Source organism: Polypterus senegalus, chromosome 17, assembly GCF_016835505.1.
Source record: "Polypterus senegalus isolate Bchr_013 chromosome 17, ASM1683550v1, whole genome shotgun sequence".
Classification (NCBI taxonomy): Eukaryota; Metazoa; Chordata; class Cladistia; order Polypteriformes; family Polypteridae; genus Polypterus; species Polypterus senegalus.
Window position 1 is genome coordinate 43,073,194 of NC_053170.1, and position 16,935 is coordinate 43,090,128.

The 16,935-nt window shown below is 36.1% G+C and overlaps 1 protein-coding gene across 1 annotated transcript in view; it reads right to left on the reverse strand.

The window, feature by feature from the left end:
- LOC120517506 (ephrin type-A receptor 7-like) overlaps positions 1 to 16,935 on the reverse strand; it is a 607,868-nt gene that overhangs the window by 65,011 nt on the left and 525,922 nt on the right. The gene's annotated exons all lie outside the window — the stretch shown is intronic.

The window sequence follows — 16,935 nt, forward strand, 5'->3', positions numbered from 1 at the left end:
GTCAAGTAATTTTCCTTTGTAAGCATATCATCCAAATGATTTGAAGCCAAAAATGGATGAGTAAATATCAGTCCTTACCTTTTTTCTCTTCACTTTCCATCCAAGTATTTAATTAAACCAAACAATGCATGATAAATCCACACAGGTGTAAATGAAAAAAAGCCAAACAGAGAACTGCTAGTTTCTTTTGTCATTTGCATCTTATTGCTAACATGGAGCAATTAAAAAAACGAGAATACGGTTGGTTAAGACTAAAATAAGCAATAAGGGTTCAAAATCTTAACAAGCGAGACAACTAAAGTGAAGCAAAGTGTTACTTGAGCAATAAGTGCTTCTTGTTAAGCAATTGGGTTGGAACAAAAACCTGCAGCCACTGCGGCCCTCCAGGAACGACTCTGCCCACCCCTGAAAAGGAAAATCAGACTATTGAAGTCTCCCTTATATATACACTATGAAGCACAAATGCTATAGTAAAGAAGTAGTTTTGAGGTGATCAGTTTGTGTTTGTGAAAGGGCCTTACGATGGTCTGGTTTCCTGTCCACTGCTAGTTTACAGTACTGCCTGTTTCTGCAATGATAGGTTCCTCTGACTCTGAAATGAAACATAGCGGGCTCAGAAACATTACAAAATAAATAAATAAGTAAATAAGTAGGTAAGTACATGAGTAAAAATAAATAAATAAGGGCAGCAGGCTTTAAGTCCTACACCCAGTGTTTGTGTGGCATTTGCACCTTTGTCTGTGTTTCTACATGAGTTGTCCTCACACATCAACAAAGATGCGCAGGTTAGGTTATTTAGTCAGGCTACGAGTGAGGGTCTGCGTGTGACTGAGGCCTGCAGCAGGTTTTGGTTATTTTCTGTCTTCTACCTGATGCTGCTCTGGCCCTATCTTGACCTTGAATTGGATTAACCAGGTTTTTAGCATGTTACATTACGTTGTAAACAGTTGAATAAAACCATATATATTTTTTTAAATAGTATATGGTAAGATGAGAAATATCAGAATGATCAGTGCTCAGTATATATCCAACTGTTTTTGAACAGTTTGCAACCACTCGCACATCGACAGCAAGCAGGGTACCAAATTTCTAGATTTTAATGTTTGAAAGTCTTAGGGAGACAACTCCCAAAAAAATGATTTGGATGCAACAATAAAAATCCAGAAATTTTTTAAAGAATCCTTGTATAATTTTGGAGTATACCATTTAAAACGTGTTTGAACAATATGAATACCAGTCAAATACAGGCCAAGAAAGGCATAATCAGATGAATAAAAATGTGATAATTACTTAAGACAAAAAAAGCTTCTAATTAATTTTAACACCACAGGCTTTTCACACAGACATTTTCCAAAATGGCCTTTTTGTTTATTTTACAGTTATCACATTTGTATTCTCCCAGAGTATATTTTATCCATCCATCCATTATTCAACCCACCATATCCTAACTACAGGGTCACGAGGGTCTGCTGGAGCCAATCCCAGCCAACACAGGGTGCAAGGGAGGAAACAAACCCCGGGCAGGGTGCCAGCCCACCGCAGGAATATATTTTAATGTAAGCCAAACAAGTTTTACATGGTGGTGTAGACTCTTGTTCTAGGAAAATGTAAGGAAACTGAGTCACAGCCATGTCATCCCTTGTTTTGTGGAATGAGTATGTTCACAGAGAAAAGAAATAGAAGGAAACTGTCTTTAACTCTTGTTAAACAAACAGTAAGCCTAATAATACCAGAGAATCAGCAAACCTTATGGAAATTATTATACCTTTAAAGTAGTATGAAAGCAAAAGGTGAGCAACATATAAAGAGCAGAACAATACCAGTTTGATCTGTCCTTAAAGGTTTGCAGAAACTGATGATGAAGCATAGAAATACAATATATTAACTTACATATTTAAAAGAAGGCAAGTGAATGAGTCTCTAAATAAAGCAATTTAAATTTTAAGTGAAAGCAGCGTCTATCCAATTACAGTATATCATGAGTGAAAAATATAAATATTATGAACCATGTAAAGATTCACCATTTTAGAATTCAGACAACTAATCTACTACATAATGAATGCTACCAGATCAAAACAACTGTCAAATTATATCACATTTTATTTTCTGCGTAGACAAAATGCTAAATTATTCACTATATTAAGGGTCTGCAATCTGTTCTGTTTCAACTTACTTCATCAAAAACATGTTAAAGCAGATAATGGAGAAAACTTCATTTTCCTGGCATGAAATATAAACAAGTAAGAAAAAATAAATAAATTATATATATATATATATATATATAGAGAGAGAGAGAGAGAGAGAGAGAGAGAGAGAGAGAGAGAGAGAGAGAGAGTTTTACTGCCTTGTTCGATGCTATTTATCCATTTTGTACACTAAGGACTTTATTTCCACCCTCAGATCATATCTTGTCTGTTTCTTCACCAAACACACAACAACTGCTGAAACAACTTTCACAAATTTTTGTATGTTGGTTTATAGAGCTATATAGCGTTTCAATCATTTTATCAGGGAGGGGGGCTGTAGTGGAGAACACAGCCCAACAACTACACATTATTCCAAAATTGCTACATCGATCTTAGTGAAATTTTGCATGTGTAATAATGCTGAACCACCTTACAATTCAGGCTACAAGGCTTTACAGACTTTCTTTGGGAAGGATGGTTGTAAAATTTAAATCAAAGTTCATGTCATTTTGCATGCACATTACTTTTGATACAACTTAAAATTTACACTTTAAGGCACAGAAGTTCCATCAGGAGATGAGGTTGTACAAAGGTGTTGGGGGGACATGAAACCCAAAGTGTATTATCACTCCAAAGTGGATCATTCAATGATAATGACCTTGATATGTTGTTTGGCTCTACTTACAGTGAAGGCGACATTCCATATCACTCAAAACCAGCTATGTGTACTTTAATGAATTCTTATGTTTTTCTTCTTGGAAGCATTACTCCAAAACAGCTGAGTGGTTACTCCTGAAATTTTGAATCTATATTATATTCATCACAACCTAACATACCCAGTTTATGGAATTTCCAGTGTCTCATCATGGACAAGGAGGTTAAATAGAGAGAACAATACAAAAATCATCAGTGTTGCCCAGCTTACAAGACACATAAGTGATTATTATTATTATTTAACAAACCATTAATGCTCATTAATGTGGAATTGAACATCTTTTCGGGAAACTACACTAAATCAGTAAATAAAAAGAAGTAGCATTCATGGTTCCAACCCAGGAAGATGTTACCATAATTATGGAATCCAATCACACACAAAAAGAGCAAATTCTTAACCCATGAAGGCATAGAAATTGATAGAGAGGTAGTGTAGATGACAAATGGGACACTTGCACTTTAGCCAGCAATGACAAAAGAGTCAACATTTTAAAAACACATAAATTGTAAATCCATTGTAACACTAGAGGGCGGTGTCGCTCCTTGGACCCCACAGACAAACGTCCAAAGCACCAGGTAAAAGCACCAGGAAATATTTTAATTTCTTATTTCTTAAATATTTTGCCACAAAGCACCACAACCACCACCATCAACAAATCAATAATACAATAATATTCCACCACTACTCCCAGCAGCTCTTTCACACTCCCTCCCAACTCCGGCTGTCCTGCTGGGTCTCGACCAGTCCTTTAAATAATCCTTTAAATTGTCCTTGACCCGTAATTGTTCTTGTCCTTCTGTCCATGCGCTTCAATAGCACTTCCGGGTCAGATGAAGACTTGTATTTTTCTTCAGCCTAGAAGTACTTCTGTTCTTCCATCCCTGTGACTTGGGAGTACTTCCAGGCTATAGGGAAAATAAAAATCTCCACGTCCCCCTGCAGAGTCACATGGTGGCACCCACGGTACCCAGCAAAGTTGTGAAGTTAAACTCCATTTCCCATGATGTCCTGTGGGAATCAGGACACCTCTATGCTGCAGGGGAGACACCATCTAGCGTCCTGGATGTGTCAGCCAGGATGAGCTGCCGGCCGTCCATCACACCATTATACAAATATAACCAGGCAATACCGTTTATATTTGTATAAAATATGACTTATGAAAGAATGGAAGCATGAAGTTTCACAACACAAAACATTCACATATCTTCATATTCTATTTACCAAGGATGTCTGTGAAAATGGCATCTAGACAGAGATTTCTGTCATATATTCAGGCCTATGATGTACTGTAACATACCTCACATGAAGGTGAATTTATGATCACTCATTGGAACGCGTCACTCGGTTGTTTGCTATATGGAGTAAAAGTCAGCTAATAAGCTGAATTAAGGCTGGTTTTGCAATATTTCCCAAGTAATCCTGAATTTTAGGTAAATGCAAATAAAGTGAAATAAGTAAAAATCAGCTCCAAAGAGAACCAGATTTCAAGTCCTTTGCACAATTACCTTGGCTTGTTTCTAACTATTGACTTGAAGGTCCAATTTTAAATAGTGGCCTGATCAACACCTCATCATCTGGTAGCTGGAGATGCTTCCCAACAGCGATATTGACAACATTGTTAAGACACTAGCAAAGAAACCCAAAACCTGTTACTACTGCACACGCTGAGATTATATTGAAAGCTTCTAAAATATTCTAGATGTAAGATTATACAGCATTGATAATTACTCAAGAATATATAAGGACTGTGGAGGACGGCCCTGGCCGGAATGCCGCCACTGTGGGAGGACTAGGGGAGCCAGCCTATCCAGAGCGTTACCTCCCCCCTCCCCCCTGGGTTGCAGAAGTACCTAGGACTCCCACAGGGCTTCCTGGGAGTTGGAGTTTGGTGCAGCCCTGTTGGGGTCCATGGGCACTGCCATGGGGGTGCTGCTGCTGCTGCTGAGCCCTATAGAGCAGCTCTTCCATCATACGGGAACTGTTGCCAGAAATAGGTCATCGAGCACCTGGAGCACTTCTGGGTGCATTATCAAAGGGGCCAGCAGCCACTACTCCGGGAGCCAGGGTCGGGAGGAGGAGGACGGTGCTTGCCAGGGGAGAGTAAAGGAGAAAGAGAAGAAAAAGAAGGAAAAGAAGTGTATTGTGCTTTGGGATTGGGAAGGCATTTCCCACAAGTGAAAAGAAAAATAAACCACGTGTGCTGTTACAACTGTGTCCTACGCCTGTCTGTGTCAGGGTTGGCCTTTATAGGATACATTTCAAAATATTTGTTTAGATCTTTTGGACATGACATGCTATTGGTAGTAAAATATATACTGTACTGAATGGGATTAAAGGGTGTAGAATATAAATTTGTAATGTATTTATGGTGTCATAAAATGCACTAGTGTACTAGTAAAGATCACATTTTGTGGTAAAATCTACAAGATTAAAGCAAGAGAAATCATCTTTTTCCACAAGCAATCAAAACCTGAGAAAGTTGCCTGCCAAGCAATCCATTCTAAAAACCAAAAGAAAAAGTGTGGAAAAAATATCAAATTTCTTATTTAAATTAAAAATATCACTAAGGTGAAGTAAAATCCCATTCTCTTGTTACCTGTTCATGAGTGTTTAATAGGAAATCCCAGAATGTTAATCATATGTGCTTCTTTAGAACATCTTTGCTGATCAGTCCATCACCCACACTGTCATAATGCAAAACTATAACACGGTACTAAGATAAACACCATAAGGTAATCATTCCTTTCTGAATGATGAAAATGAAAACCAAAATGAAAAGACATGATTGTATATTTGAAAATAACATGCTTTAAGTGGCTAAATAAAGGTAATGGATAGCAAACTACATGTTTTATTAAAATATAATTGTTTTTTAATTTCTTCTACATTCATTTATGTGTATGCATATCAGACAGTTGGTCTCTATAAAACTTGTGTACTATTTATTTTAATTTTTTCAGAGAAAATCCTTCACATACATTTAGGGTCAAATATTTTGAGGAGTTATAGGCCTTCATCCCACATGTCCTTCAAGTACAGCTTGACACGTTATTGCATTGATTGCTTTCACATTGTGCTTATTTGATGCATTGTGGGCTTTGATTATTATATTTTAGCAAATCAGCAATGCAGAAGAGAATTAAATACAAGAGGTCTGTGCAGTCCTCTTGTTCACTGAGTTCTTAGCAGCAGGAATCTCCTATGATTATTAAAGAGACTAGCGGTAACAAGAGGACACTGGAAAGAACTTTGATGCCTAAGTAAATCTGAAAATGAACAATTGTTTCTTAAGATACTCAGGTCATTCTATTGAATATTTTTCTGCCTGTTTGGCTGATTAGCCTGACTCATTTATTTCATGGTTGCTACTCTGTAATAATAATACTATTACAGTGAGTATGACAGTTGCAGTAGTTTCAGCAGGAGGTTTTGACAGACAAGAACAAAATGATACAAATAGACTGTTTAATGCTTTTCAATATTTTTTTCAGTAAGTTAATACTATTTTTACTTTGCAGCAAAGGACTTTCAATCTAGCACCCAAAGGCTGAAACACATATAGTGTATTAAATTGTTTTCAATTACCATAAAGGAATTAGCAGAAAAATATACAATCTGAAATTAAGTATGAAGCTCAATGACTACTTTAACTTTTTAGGTACTAATGCACTACTATTGAATAGGGGGAGTGCACCATCTTAAAAATAACCAATTAAAAATGAATGAAAAGATCATCAGTAATCAGTGTGCTAAAGAGCCCTTAGAGCTTGAATCTTAGAAAAGCCAGCAATTCATTACAGTGCATTATGCACTCTAATCCAGTTAGAGTTCTTTGATGTTTACCTATACAAGACCCTGTCTTTAGGACTGACTCAGGATGTGAAATTTATGGTGAGGGGAAGCATCAGACCAGCTTGGCAAGGGTAGATGTTTTTGGACTTGGAGCCTATAAGTCATCCACTGCAACAATTCGGAAGAAAAACAATATAAACCTTCTAAAGATAATAACTAACAATCAATAAAATAAATGTTCTAAAAATTATATTAGATTATTTTCTTATACACTTGTCTTTCTAGATTTGTGAAGTAACAAACTAACATCTCAAATATGTTTATGTTTGAAAACTAGGTCCTTGTAGGATATAAGAGCATTGTGCTGGAATATATGAAGTATATGTCAATTATTGCTGAATAAGCACCACTACAATAAGTTAGAAAATATACTCATGGCATATTATTCAGGAACTTGTAAACATGTTTTAAACATCCCAGCATTTTTGTTTATTATTTATTTACTTCATCACATTTTTTTTTTTATTTGTCAAACAATTTTGCAAAAATGAGTTATATTAAGAAATAATAATGATGACCAAGCAAATGTACATGTATTTATAGAACACATAAAATATTTGTTTTTAATGACATTTTACAAAATAACTTTTAGAAAATGAGCCCTGCTAGGCTTGTGACAGCTGAAATAGCTTTCAAAAACACAGGATGTGTTTTGATGTAAAAATCAAATTAGTTGATGTATTATGCACATATTGATGTACCAAATGAAAAGTTAAAGTCTACAGTGAAATTCATATGTGCATACAAGCAGCTTATAATGTCAATGTCAATTTATTTATAGAGCACATTTAAATCAATATCAGTAATGCTGTAGCCAAAGAGGTTTACATTAAAACATACAATGAACATAAATAAAATAAACAGAAATAAATAGAAATAAAGTAAAATAAAATGAAATAAAGCGAGCAGGGAGTTAAAGAACAGAAAGAAGATAACTAAGAGTAGGGTAACCATTAGTATCAGTGAAGGTCACTGAGAACTAGAGAATAGAAATAAGTCTTCAATTTCATTTTAAACAGTTCAATTGAAGGTGACTCCTTAATGTAATGAGGTAAAGAGTTCCAGAGGCGAGGTGCAGCAGCTGCAAAAGCCCTATCTCCCTTAGTTTTACACTTAGTGCTAGGGACCATATGTGACAACTGACCGGTAGATCTAAGTTCTCTGGATGGCTGGTGCAAAACACACAATTCAGATAAATAGAGAGAAGCACACTCATGTAATGTTTAAAAACTAGTAACAAAATTTGAAAGTCAATTCTGAAACTAACAGGCAGTCAGTGTAATGGAGCTAATATTGGAGAAACAGAACCAAACATTCTTGCCCCAAGCAAAAAACGGAGAGCAGCATTCTGAACCATTTGCAACCTGGGATTTGCTGATCCCAGAATACAATGACTTGCAGTAATCAAGTCGAGAAAAGCTTTCTCAAGATCCCTAACAGAAAAAAAGGTTTCACCTTAGCTAAAAGATGAAACTGGAAAAAGTAACTCAGAGTTAATCTGTTTCTCAAAAGAGATATTACTGTCAAAAATGACACCAAGATTACAGACCTGAGGTTCGCAAAAGTCAGCGAAAGAGCCAAGAAGTTTGAAACCAATTTGAGCTTTGGCTGGAGGATCAGCTATCAGCACTTCTGTTTTATTTTGATTGAGATCAAGGAAATTGTCAGCCACCCAGGATCTTAGTTCAAAAAGACAATTGTGCAGCCGATTAATAGCAGAGTTACAAACAGAAATATAAACTTGTGTGTCATCAGAATTACAGTCCTATAGGATGATGATATATAGAAAATAAAATAGGTCCCAAAATGGATCCCTGAGGAACACCACATTTAACAGAAGCAGCAGACGAGAAAGAGGAATTGAAAGACACTGAAAAGTGTCTACAAGTAAGATATGACCTGAACCAGTTCAGAGCAGCCCCTTTAAGCCCCACCAGATGTTCAGGCTGCTAGAGCTGGATGCCATGGTCAATAGTGCCAAAACCTGCTGAAAAGTCTAGGAGGACAAGGAGTCATTGATGAGAGAAATGTCATTAAATACTTTCAGTAGGGCTATCTCAACACCATGAAAATGCCAAAAGCCTAATTGGTAGATCTGAAATATATTATTGGAGTTAAGATGATCAACCAATGATTATAAATAATTCTTTCTAATATTTTAGCCAGAAATGGCAATTGAGAAATCAGGCGAAAATTAGCTAAAACTCCAGGTTTTAAATCTGCCTTTTTTAGACAAGTTCACACCACTGCATGTTTAAAAAATGAGGGCGCAATCCCTTACTAATAGAAACATTGATAATAGCTAACAAAAATTGATCCAGAACATCAAAAGATTTAACAAAGAGGTGTGATGGAATAACATCAAGAGGACTGAATGTAAGTTTAAGTGTGTCAATAGTAGTTTTTAACTGTGAAAGTGATACAACATCAAAAGATTCCAAAACAATGCCATGATTAACAACATAACCTGTAAGAGCAATGCCAAAGCAGAGTGTATCAATTTAGCTGGTAATGAATGAAAGAAACTGCTCACATGAAAGAACAGTATTAGTCACATTAATTGTATTAAACAAGACCCCAAGTTTATTAGGATGAGAGGACACCAAATTAGGGAAGTAATCATATTTAGATTTCTTAACTGTATCCTTGAAATTGAACAGAGAAGTCCTAAAAATCTGCTTAGATGCAGTCAACCCATCTTTCTTCCAACACCGTTCAGCAATTCTACAGATGTGGCGCAGCTTTCTTGTAGTGTCATTAAGCCAAGGAACTGGTCTTCCCTTTTTTCAGCATATCTTGAGGGGAGCAACTAAATCTAAAATCATTTTACATGATGAATTTAAAGCTAAGACAGAATTGTCAATATTATCACACTGGTCTTGTATATCAAGTCTGGAGAATATGGTTTTAAAATCAGATATAACAGAAGAATTTAAAATGTGAGAATAGCATGGGGCACAGCTTGTAGTAGCAATATCAACAGTAATATTCAAATCCATCATTGGAGAAAAATGATCAGTAAAAGGAACATCACATACAGTGGAACCTCGAGATATTAGTTTAATTCGTTCCAGCACTGAGCTTGTATAGCGAATTTCTCGTATATAGAACAAACTTCCCCATTGAAAATAATGTAAATCCAGTTAATCCGTTCCGCACCACCAAAAATATCAACATAAAAATCAATTTTCCTAACAAATAACACTGATAAATAACATATACAAGTTGAACTTCGGTTTGCAAGTAACTTGAGTGTTTTGCAAGATGAGCTAAATTTTTTAATTAATTTTGACTTGATAAAACGAGCGATGTCTTGCAATACAAGTAGTATGGATACACTTTCTCTGCTGAGTGTCATGTGAGCATAACTGAGTTGATGGTTCTTCTCTCTCGTGTGCATCTCTCTCTCCTTATCTCTCTCACTCGCGTCTCTCTCTCTCTCTCTCTCTCTCCTCTTGAGGGCAATCGTCTCCTATTCTCCGTCTGCATGTCCGCGATATTTTTGGATACGCTTATACAGCGAACTGCTACAGTGAAACAATGAAATCACAAGTGCACAAACGCGTAGATCCTCACGCTACGGGAGAACAAGGAACACTGAGTGAGCTGACGGGCTGGCAGCGTCAGCTTGGGTGAATCCCAGAGTCGAGGCGGATCGGGAAACGCGTCACGCATAACCACAGCCTGGCTCGTTATGCGAGCCAATGCTCGTATTTAGATCCGAATTTTTCGCTCATACTTTCCTCTTATCTTGAATTTCTCGTATACAGAGGTGATCGTATCTAGAGGTTCCACTGTATATCAATATTATTAACTGAAATACCATGTGTAAGAATAAGATCAAGGGTGTGACTGAATGAATGAGTTGGTGCATTAATATGCTGGGTAAAATCAAATGTGTCCAATAATGATAAAAAACCATTAACCAAAGGTTTAGATTGACAACAATGGTATGGTATGTATGGTAAAATCACCAACGATAACTACTTTATTATGGGAGAGCATAATATCAGCCTGTGGTGGGCTGGTGCCCTGCCTGGGGTTTGTTTCCTGCCTTGCGCCCTGTGTTGGCTGGGATTGGCTCCAGCAGATCCCCGTGACCCTGTACTTAGGATATAGCGGGTTGGATAATGGATGGATAATATCAGCCAGAAAATTGGAGAATTCAGAAATTAACATATCATCAATTACAGGGGGCCTATAAACTACAGTACATAGAAAAGAGGAAGAGGTACACAGTTATCAAAAAGTTATAGAACACGGGTTCTTGGCCACAAGTGCCTTTACTGCCATTTCCACAAATTGTACTGGGGATCTGTTCTGTTATCACTAAAACTTCAATAAAGCACACAAATTATTCACTGAATAAAATAACCTACATCTACAATGACACTTAAAGATAGGAAGTAGGCAGGATCAGAACAAATGAATGAATCCATTGTCTGAAGCCTGTTAATTCAAATATATGGCAGAGGGGGCTGGAGACTCACAGTGCAAAAAGCGACCCAGGACTGAGTGCCAAGGTGCCAGTCACACTCCCAGACTTGCTTGTGCTGGGGCAATTTCGATTTCACATCAACCTAGTACACACACACAAAACAGCTGCATTATTTTAATTTTCCGAGCAAAGAATAATAATTTCAGCGATATAACCCACCCTTACACTAGTAATTATAATCATTATTCACTAGAACTAAGTCGCTATGTCTCCTTAGAGAGCTTATTTACTCAGTTTCAAAAAAGTGTGTCCAGTTAAGAAACTCAACAAATGTCTGTCTGTACTTGAAACTGCAGATTACAGAGGAAAAACACTTTGCCTTCACTAAATTAATTTTGCTAAATCCTTGGTGCAAAAAAAAAAAAAAAAATCCACTGACATATTGGAGGTATAGTAAACTACTCTAATCATGTGCTGATCCAGGGTGACCTGAATTGTAAAGCACTATCAGATCCATCATCTTTGGTGGATACATTTGCTAAGTGACAGGCCAGACTTCTTGAAATATACTGTATAATCTGAAAATAAATGAGAACTATTTCACAGTGGCTTCTTTTAATCAATTTTATCATGAAGATTAATGTCTGAGTTATTCTTCACTTCACTAGAAGTATAAGAAATACCTGTGTTTTATTTATTTTAGTTAGTTTAGATAGGGTCATAAAATGGTGAAATGCAGTGTAGAGCTGGAGGATATCACGAAGATTTTAAAAATAATGCAGATACACATTGCCTGTTCAGCACTCTTTAAGCTAATCTAAAATGGTAAAGTCTGAATGTTTTAATTCTCATTTGACATAAGATTAGACAAAAAAAATACTATAATTAAGGATTTGTATTATCTAAAATGATAGTACTAGATCTGATTGTAAGTATCTTCATTTATATTATACACTTTTATATTATAAAGTTAATTTGTTTGCTTTGTTAAACTGGCAATAAATTACTTGACCTTGCACCCCAAGTAGGAAAAAAAAAGAAAAAAACACCCTTGATTGACCGTAATATGATTAGGAAGCTGAAACTTGTACATATTTGCCATTTGTGTTTGTTATTAGCCTTGGGACATATTGGCATAGCAATGCTTCCCAGCAGTACTTGGATTCAAGTTCACTTTCCAGCTGGAGTGCCTTCTGTGAGAAGTTGGTTATTCTCCCAATGGGTTTCTCCAGGCACTCTGGTTTCCTCCCACATTCCGTGGTTATGCTGTTAGGGTGCCCAGGGTGAGTGAGTGTGGGTGTATGTGAGTGTGCTCTACAAAGAATCACATAGTCCTTTAACATTTAAAATAAGAATTATGGTGGGTATGATGTAATACAGCTTGAAAGAAAGAAAGAAAGAAAGAAAGAAAGAAAGAAAGAAAGAAAGAAAAATTTCTGAAGGTATCATGAATGACTTCAGCTTTAATCTTCTGGCTGCATATCGCTAAAACTTTTACATCGATTTTGGTTTAGTGAAATGAATAACTGGCTCTAAGAGGAGGTCATCTTCTCAGGTTAATCGTTCATCAGAAGGGTCCATTTTTACATATAGGCTTTTGAAGTGCAAGGTTTGGCACTGGTCATAGCCAATCATGTTTTCTTTTGCTTGTTTCAATAAATAACTATACATGATTACGGTCCTCTGTTAACACTACAATGCAATAATAAATCAAAGAATAAAGGTAATTAATAACGACAGAAGGCGGTGTATTCAAGAAAATTAAGATTCAAAACTAGGTGTCAAATTTGGAGGAATTCAAAACTCAGAATGTCTCACGAGAGGCATGCACAGCTATGTCTCAAGAGAGATGAAAAACAAAGGGGTCAAATACACAGTGAGAAGCTTACTAATGATGCACTTAAGACCTCTGGCAATCAAGAGTCTTGTACAGTCCACTCAAGTGACTGAGGCCCTATCAACAGCAGCTCCTGTGAGTTCTGACTGTACATGAGCCCAGGGCCTGCTGACCAAGACTTGAACTAATATAACAGATATGTTAGAGGAAAAAAGTAAAAACAAAAAAGTATTCAACAGGAAAGCTCTCTGTTTTTATTTTATACACATCCTTCTTAGTGTTTTTATGAATAAATTTGTTTATTTTTTTGTGTTATGAAAAAGTAGACTTAGATTTATTTTTTAAAATAGAAGGTCTTAATATAGACTTAATAAATATACTGTCAGTGTTCTCCAACACTTTTGATCATAACAAGAAAGGTATTTTTCCTAAACTTGGCTAAAATAAGCATGTAACATTTCTTGTTGTAAATCTTCAAATGCAAACTTCACGGCTGTGTCTGAAACATGACATTCACGTTTTTGTCTCCATCCATCCATCCATCCATGTATTCATCCATCCATTTCTTGTGTCCAGATTGTCCAATTCATGTGGTAGGAGGTACCTACTTGGGCAATGTTGGGCACAATGCAGGGCATATAGGGGCACACACACACACACACCCTGTTTGACATGTGAACAACCAACCTAACACATGTCTTTGTGATATGGGTAGAAAATAGGACTACTTAGAGAAATACCTGTCACGACTTGGGGAAAACAGTCACGCTCTGCGCTGACAGGGACAAGACAAAAATTCAAACTTTGTCTTTTGAAAATAACACAAATTTTCAAATTTCTTAACACGTGTGATAATTTATTCATTCCATATGTATATACCATTTAATGTATTTTCATAAATGGATCATTTATGTTTTTTTTTTTTTTAATTAATTTTGAGAAAGATTCATATTTTTTTAACGTCTTGTCCTTATTGTTAATGTGCCACATGGAGTAGTGTTACATGACAATTTCAGTTGCACTTCTGACATCACTGGAAGTGAAGCTATAAACATGGCAGATTTCAATGCACTTGTTTTCTCTTGGTGGATACTGTTTTTTTTACAACTTCTTTAGGACTCTTAGTGATAGTTAGCTTCATATTCAATTGTGCACTACAGCTAGTTTTTTGACTCATCCTTTAAAGATAACTTTTCTTTCAAATTTTTTGCTTTAGTTTTCCTTCTCGTTAATGACCCTCTGCCTGTCTTCAGCTATGATTTTTTGCTTGTTCTCCAGTCCTTTTTGCTCACAATAATCTCAAGAGACCTTGCGTCTTATAACAATATGTTTTTTGTATTATGAATCTTTTTTTTAATCTTGTCAGATGTTCTATAATTATTATCAATTCATTATTTCTTGTTTTTAAGTTGCTTGGACCCCTGGCAAACTGCCTGGAACTTTGAAAAAACTGAAACACACCATATCGTAACAAAATGCTCCAGCAGTGATCTGTGAATATTCTCATTTCAGAATCATTGGGAATTAATTCACCCTGCACTTTCCTCTTGTATGAATGATCTCTTGTCATTTATATCAACTTCTTCAATTCTCCTTCTTAATCTGTGGAAAGATTGAAACAGTAAACTTCCTTTCAAACTGTTCTTGTCAATCGTTTAAGAACTACATTTAACAAAGTTAGGTTTAATAAAGTGCACAGTGTTCTGAGCATAAAATTATGTGCTCCCTAAAGAATTCATTATGATAATAATGAAAGCTTTCATTAGTACATGAAATAGTCATGTTTTGGCCATTTTCATAGACTTGACGATTTTGACTTTATCATATCATTCATCAAAGTGTAAAAGCTTTGCATAATAAAAAAAAAAAAAGATTTTAACTAAACTAACAGTCCTCCCACCTCAAAATAAGTATGGTTTATACAGGAACAAATCATTTTATCATCTGGAATTAATTCTTTCACCTACCAGATGTTTGGATTAACATCTGCATGAATGGAGGCCTGATTGAGCCATAATTTTCAGCACTGTGCAAGCAGTATTTAGAATCTTCATTTATTATTCAAAGACACTAAATTATGAGCAAAATTTATCATTTAATAACCAATTAAACTCTTAGCTAATAAAGCTACACACCATTAAACTAAAATGCACGTCAAATTAAAAAGATGTCTTCCTGAACATTTAAACAATCTCCCGGTCCTGTAAAGAGGATCTTCTGCTTCTCAGGCTTGGTTTTAGATTTATTATAATTACATGCTCCATAAATTTCACTGACTAGTTTGTACCTCCAAATGTCACAACAGCGATATGATTTTGTGTGTCATTATGTTCTATAAACTATGATTAAGAAAGCTTGCAGGTAGTTTATTGTATATCATTTTGCAAAAAGAAATGGTCACTGGAGTGTATGCTAAGAATTTAGTGGCACACCATTATAGAAAAATGAAAAAATCAAAAGTTGTAGGTAACAAAAATCCTATTTAGCGCCTTATAAAGCAATTATAGTAATGTGAAATTGGACTGGTTGGCTGGCATTTATTTAAGAGTATGAGGTTAAAGTCCCTAAAATACAATCTTTTAAAAACTCCAGAATACAGTACACCATTCACTCTCGCAACATCTACAGTACAACTGGCTACCTAATCTTTTGGACTGCTTTGATATCTCATCAATCAGTTTTTGACATGCTGCTAATAATTAAAGCATAGCTATTAGTTAAGAAAGCCCAGAAACCGAACCCCTTGGCACATCTGACTGGCCTATTAATTTTGCATAAAAAACTGAAAACTGCAGCCTGCAGCCCACTGCTTCACAGCTTCCCTGTGAATACACATTCAGCTTGGTGGTGGTCTCTCACTCATAAACTCTCTTTATGTTGTTTACAATGCTGTTTACAGTTTAGAATTTAGGTCTGTACTTAACATCTACCAGTTCTTCACATCCAGAACCAAAAGGTACAGTGCAGGGTACAAGTTATGTGAGTCTACATTCTTTACTTCCAAACTTCACAGTTTTTTATTTTTGCACAGATTTGTTCTATTTTTCTTATTGTTATTCATTCTAAGGGTGATAGTCTTGTTTTCCTTAAGAATCACCATTGTTTTGACTATTTCTCAGCTCAGGAGCGGCCATGCTGTAGTAATGGTGCCCACAATCTTCACATTGTGGCATTTGATGTCGTAATGTGTACATTTAAAAGTTGGTGACACCTAGAGCTCCCCATTCAAGCTTTGGAACTTTATTTTGAAAGTCTTTTCATTAGTATTAGTGGATGCTGAAAGGCCATTCCATTAACACTTTAGGGCCAGGACATCCAGCTTTGCTCCTTTCAAGTACTATTTCTGAGATTAGGGTTACTGACTTTGGCAATCATTGAACTGACTGATTTCTCAGTATTCAAGACCCTGTCTTTTTCTTGAGTAAGAAATTGACTGACCTCTTACTATTAACCTCTCCTGGGGCCTCATGTATAACGCCGTGCGTAGAACTCGCACTATAACATGGCGTAAGCACAAAAGCCGAAATGTGCTTAGGCACAGAAAAATCCAGATGCAGGAATCTGTGCGTACTCCAATTTCCACGTTCTTCCGCTAGATAAATCCCGCTCAGCGTGAAAAGTAACGCTCGTGCACGCGCTTTATGTAACGCCCCAACTCCTCCCAGAATTATGCCTCTTTGAATATGCAAATAAATATAAATCACCCTTAAGCTCAGCTTTCTGTGAAAAGACAATGGGAAAAACACGGGGGAAAATATAAGAATTTCAGCAAATACCAAGTGGAGGCAAAGGAAAAACATACTATTTGTTCAAATAAACCGTGGTATAATCAACAAAAGGAAGTTGATCGAGTGACATAACGTGTTGGAGAAACTTGAAAGCTCAAAAATCGCACAGTGCCGGAAAT